Genomic DNA, 6,156 nt, shown 5'->3' with positions numbered 1-6,156 from the left:
CTGAAAAACAAAAATCCTAATATTATTGTTTCAAATGCTTTATCTAGCTTAAAGACAATTTTATTTAATTAATACTGGATGCGAAAAATATTGATGGCCAGATATTGTGAACCAGCAAGCAAGCATATCTAATTCCTATACTTGAAAGAGCATATTAAAAACCCAAACCTATTCAATATCTCAACGTGTACATATTTCGTATGATTGTAATTTTGCCTTTCCTCAAAAGAAATAATTGCAACTATCCATCAAGAAATTTCTTGCATAAAGAATTAGGTAAAATTATGAGCCATGAATCTGTGAAAGGTCATCATGGGGAATCGGGAAGTCTTGTGTTATAATTCTTAGGACACAAGATTCAAATCCAGCTCTCGCAATCACTAGCTCAGTGCATTTAGATAAGTTATGTAAATGCTCTTTGCCTCTATTTCCTCATTTGTAAATGAAGATGGTAATAAATTCACAGGTTTATAGCAAGGATTAAGCTAATTAATAAAAGTAGAATGCTTACAGCAGTGCCTGTCATCTAGGAGTACTCAGCAAGTCCAAGCTATTATTAGTTGGAGTACAACCTTAAGAGTATTTAAGAATTTTATTAGAGAACAAACATGACAGTCCATGAACCATCTGTGTTATTGTCAGAGACAAAATAACTGATTGGACCCAAGGCCTGACACAGTACAGTAACTCATGTGTTATTACATTTCCAGACCAGAGGCTTTACATAATTGGAGTTATCTGTGCATTCTTGTCGAAGGAGAACTTGGTATTGTTGACCTACCTCAACAGCAGATGCAAAGGACGTCCTACAGGGAGGACATCATTTGGGGTTTTCAGAGGTAGATAAAGATATCATAGCTTATATCCCCACAAGAGATATGAATTCCTCTTTTAGGCCACTCTGAAGATGAAGTGAAACACGCGGAAGCACCTAGCATAAGATTCTGACACAGACGAAGTGCAGAATGCAATGGGGCATCCACCATTTTCCCATTCAGTTACATTTCCTGAAACACAAATGCCATTAGGAGCCTGAGTAGCCATCTCACAGCAATTTTTGAAATGTTCTGAGAAACGCTTTGCTTTGATGTCCCCAATGGCCACTTCGATCCTTACTCCTATGGACAAAGATTTCAAAGTTTACTTAGCTTGGGAAAAATTGTGTCTTTATGTGTAGGATAGAGTTTACAGTGCTCAGTAACATACTAAACGAAGTGCTAAAGAAATGAAGCTGCTTTAATTTTGTCCAAGTTATTTATTTATCTGTTGGCTCCTAGCTTTGTTCCCTGCCCTTCTACTTTGTTCTGCATTTCTGGGAACCGCATTTACAAGGCTTCCTTGCCAAAGGGGGCAACTGTTGGAAACCAGAGGGTAGAAAGAAGGGGGAACCCGGTATGTTCTCGCTTTCTGTTCCATGGTGTCTCCTTCAGGGGCTATACCTCCACGGTGATTCCAGGTCCACTGGAAAACTCTTCCTTTCATGGGCCCAGCTCCCAAAGACAACCCCAGAATGGGTCTAGCCCCAGTGAATGGCCCTGGATCCGTCAGAACCACCTGGTGGTGGTGGCACTTTCTGTTGTTGCTGATCTCTGGGATGCTCCATGGTCTTGTGCGTTTTTTCAGCTCTTCTACAACCTGTGTTAACAAACCCCTATATTAAAGTCCCTCTATTTTTTCTATTAGAACCCTGATAATGCCATGAGTATTTCCCATAATTATGAAAAAGTTTTGTATTGTAAAAGCTGCCCCATCCTTACTGAAGCCAGTTTGAGCTGCTGGAAAGTGTCCAAGTCCCTCAGAAGACAAAGTAGATTTGAATAGGTCAGACATTTTGAAAAATATATGTGTGTATTTACATTTCTATATATATTTAACTGGCTATTTCCCTTGATGAAATTAAGCAGTTGCTCAGTAGATCCCACCCCACTCTGTCCTAGGGAGTCAGAGCCTTCATCTCATTTCAAATTATGGCTTTTCCCAAGGGAAGTGTCTCCTTTCAGGATATCATAATAAGCTAATGGACTGAGTGATCAATGTTGTGTGTGGCGGAACATTTGAAATGTGCCATAAAATATGGAAAACAATTTAGCCACTCTCTAATGCAGGCTATTCTTGTAAAAACTATACATGAAAAACATGTACCCAGCCACTCTTTTCATGCCTCACGACAAGATTAGATGCAATAAAAACCTTGTCTTAGCAAATCAGCACGTTAGAGGATGCTGTCAGCAATAACTTTGCAAAGACATGTCCATTACCAAAGAGGGGCATTATCCGAAATTTACTCTCATTGAAGATTGATGTCTGCTATAAGCCACCATCTGTCTCTAGATTCTGTGGTATTACAATGCTGTCACTCCACAGAGAAGGGGTGTTTTGTGGCTTCTTATATTTTTTCCACTTTTTATCTTTTCAAATTTAATGGGCGGGCAATTGTTGGAACAAATCAACAAAGTATGACTGATCCTGTGAAGTGCAAGGATCAAGTCCAAGCAAATTTCTTTTTTTCCCTAAGTAAGAAGAAGAATGCACCAAATGAATTGTTCGAATGTGATTACCTCACAGCGATTTATCCTAGTGGATTACCAGCTATTTTGCAACAAGAAAGTATATTTCAGCACATCTGGTCAATTTCACAAATTCCCCAAACTAAATAGCTTAGTGACATTTTTACCAAGCATATAAGGATTTTCCTGATTTGAATATCTTTTCTTTGTTGTTAAAGGGAAAAGGAATAGAAGCTCTTTGTCGCAATGCTGCTCATCTATTGATAACTCTTTTGATTCCTCTCCCCTATCAGGAATAAATGTTTGACAGTTCAGTTCCAATAAGTGTTTATTTGTAAATTATATATAAACTACATATGTAGATATGCTACTACACTAATATATTGTATGCAATGTAAAATATATACAACAAAAATTGTACCTAGAAGTTCCATTATTTTGACTCACATTCCATGTATCATTTCAACCAAACTGCTGGATGAGAACTCACAGCAGTCAGGCCATGTTGAGAATTCAGTCTTGACGTGGGGGTTCCACTTAACACTTGTCTGTTGGAGGTAGGCTTTCCAGATAAAATACTGAACACCCTGGGGTCAGCCTGGAGACATAGTGGTTAGGTTCACGAGCTCTGCTTCGGCGGTCCAGGGTTCACAGGTTTGGATCCCAGGTGCGGACCTGCATACCATCAAGCCATGCTGTGGTGGCATCCCATGTACAAAATAGAGGAAGACCGGCAACAAACGTTAGCTCAGGGCCAATCTCCTTCTCCAAAAACAGAAAACAAAAAACAAAAAAACCCCAAAAAAACTGAACACCCAGTTAAATATTAATGGGACATACTTATGCTAGAAAATTATTCATTATTTATCTGAAATACAAACTTACCTGGGAGTCCAGAATTATTTATTTATTTGCTAAGTCTGCCAACTCTAGTTGCTATCCAATTGTCTGAGGGTCCTCCTAATACTTTTTCCACTTTACCCTGCCTACTCCTCTCCCCAGCTTCCTCACCAAATCTGTAGTTATTGTCTATTTGCACAGAACTGACAGGTATAAAGCCATATATTTTGCTATGATTTCTTCAAATTATATTGTCTGCGGTGGATTCTGTGTTTTCAGGTTTATCCTAGATGGTACCCATCTAAATTGGACATCACAAAGCCAGTCTTTGTCTATCATTTAATTGGTGTAAGTGTGTACATGTGGTGTTGAATGAGTTGATACAGTCATCAGTCATTTACTCAATGCCTAGCATGTTTTAGGCACTGGGCCCAATACTTGCCGTATTAAGAAGCATAAGACATGATTCTATTTCCCTCAGAGTAAAAGCCAGGGTCTATGTGGCCCTACATGCCTGGGCCTGTGGCAGCCGTGGAAATGCACCTCTCAGCTCTCAGGATAGGATTCTTCCCCAAAATATCTCCATGACAAAACCCCTTACTTCTTTCTGATCTTATTCTCAAATGCCATTTTTTGGGGGAGAACTTCAGTTGGCCACCTTACTAAAATTATACTCCTTCCTGTACTTACTATCCCTCTTCATTGCTTTATTTTTCTCCTTAGCATTTACCACTAATAAACGCTATGGCTCACTTGTTTACATACTGTCTTTCTACCCTAAGGGAATACAGATTCCATAAGTGCAGGATTCTGTTTTTTCTGTTTACAGCTGTAGAATAATGGCTGGAAAAGTTGAATAAATGAATCTCTGCCCTCAAGGAGTTAAGGGTCTTATGGGGCAGACATAAATCAGTGAGCTATCTCTATCCTTTTAGGGATGGGAGGGTAGAAATAAAAGGTGATGGTGATGCTCGTGCAGAATCATAACAGCTGAGTTTGGCCGAGGTATCCCCATGCAAGCAGAACTGGATCTCAGCTAAGAGAGCACGAGGGAGCCAAAGGCAGAGATAGGGGGTGTCAAGAGTGCAAGAAGAACGAAAGTGGGAAGGGGCAAAAACAAAGGGGGGGAGTTTTTCAAAAGAGGAGATAAGAAAGACTCCAAGAACAAATTGCCTACTGAATAAATTGACATAGAACCAGTCTAGGTCTAATGGCTTCTGAAGGTCTTAACAAGTAATAATAATAATGATACATGTTATTTATTTGGTGACTACTATATTTCAGGTTTATTGCTGTACATATATTATTACTTTTATTTCTCCCCAAATCATGTGAGACAGATAACTCTAAATTTATAGTTGACGAAATAGAAACTTGGACAACCTCAGTAGAAAAACTTTCTGATAAGTGTTAAGGGACAGAAGTAGGGTTTAGATCCTGAGCACTTTCTCAGTATTTTCCTTTACACTCAGCACTTTTCTTGAATTCCCACAGCACCCTATACTTACCTTGTTAATAATATTGAGCACGCAGTGTAACTTCCATCTTATTTATCCTCTAGTTATACGATGACGAAGAGCTGAGTTTGGCACTATAAAAAGCAGATTTTTATGCTTCATAATAGGTCACCAAAACTGGATGAGAACAGCAAAGCATGCTTCTGGATCCCAGCTTACTGGTTTAACTCTAAAAACGAATTGAGCCTCCAGCATTTGTACTCAGCCAACGTTTTGGCAAGTTCCCTAAGATCCTGACCATGGACTTTGGTCCAGGGCAGTCTTTCTCAACTTTTTAACAGTTGTTGCCCTGAAAGAACTTTTCTAGACATTCTTTTCCTAACCCTTCCTTCTCCCACCTCACAGCTCCCTCACCCTGAAACTTGGATACCATAGACAAGTTGCATATCTGATTAGATACTGTGGCCCTTAGGAAGACTACAAACAATTGTGACAATTGTAGTATCTAACATTTAAGGGGTTCTTTTTGTTTTTTGGTGAGGCAGATTGATCCTGAGCTAACATATGTTGCCAGTCTTCCTATTTTTGCTTGAGGAAGATTGTTGCTGAACTAACATCTGTGCCAATCTTCCTTTATTTTGTATATGGGTCACCACCACAGCATAGCTTGATGAGTGGTGTGTCAGTCTGTGCCCGGGATCTGAACCCGTGAACCCCAGGCCGCCGAAGAGGAGCATGCAAACTTAATCACTGCACCACTGGGCTGGTCCCTCATATAAGATTTTTTTGATCTGCAAGAACCCATGTTCATGCCTCTGGGGGTGATATAGCCCTTGTTGAGAATGCATGGTCTAGGGAAATATACACTTCTTGTAGTTGACTTTTAATACCTAAAGACATCTTAGGAATACAAAATTGTCTTAGCAACTAATTATTGGTATAGTGGGTTAGACTGAAGTCAGGAGTCCTGAGCTTTTGTCCTGGCTCTGCCTCTAACGAGCTGTGCAATCTTGAGTCACTTAAATTTTCTGGTCTTCACTTACCTTAATTCTAAAACAAGGGGCTTTGCTGAATTAATTCCAAAACCCCTTCCAGTGGAGAAAGTTCATGAACTTACATAACGAATCCTAATTGCTGGCTCCTTTTCTCGGTTGTTTTGGAAGCTACATAGTTCATGGAGTTAAGACATATATTAACGGCTTCATTTAGTGGTGAGAAATACATGGAACTTTTCCTTCTTGTGTGATCTGTATTTGCATCGTAGGAAAGCAATAGCGTATTTCCATAGATGTCTTGGTGAATATTGTGAACCTTGAGGGCCTCTGCAATCTCATTGATGGAGGCCTGAATGG

General features: G+C 39.6%; 1 long non-coding RNA gene across 11 annotated transcripts in view; it reads right to left on the bottom strand.

Moving 5' to 3' along the window:
* The window catches only part of LOC123290211 (uncharacterized), a 43,489-nt gene that overhangs the window by 29,668 nt on the left and 7,665 nt on the right, over positions 1-6,156 (bottom strand). For 10 of the 11 annotated variants that reach the window (XR_011505866.1, XR_011505871.1, XR_006534581.2 and 7 more), the window contains 3 exons: positions 4,856-4,938; positions 2,929-3,202; positions 782-1,007 (listed from right to left, as the gene is read on the bottom strand). This is a non-coding gene — a long non-coding RNA (uncharacterized lncRNA). The remainder of the gene's footprint in view (positions 1-781; positions 1,008-2,928; positions 3,203-4,855; positions 4,939-6,156) is intronic. The other variant, XR_011505862.1, reaches the window with a different exon arrangement.

Source organism: Equus asinus, chromosome 9, assembly GCF_041296235.1.
Source record: "Equus asinus isolate D_3611 breed Donkey chromosome 9, EquAss-T2T_v2, whole genome shotgun sequence".
Classification (NCBI taxonomy): domain Eukaryota; kingdom Metazoa; phylum Chordata; class Mammalia; order Perissodactyla; family Equidae; genus Equus; species Equus asinus.
Note: the sequence above shows the minus strand (reverse complement) of the source record. Positions and strands in the feature narration are given on the sequence as shown.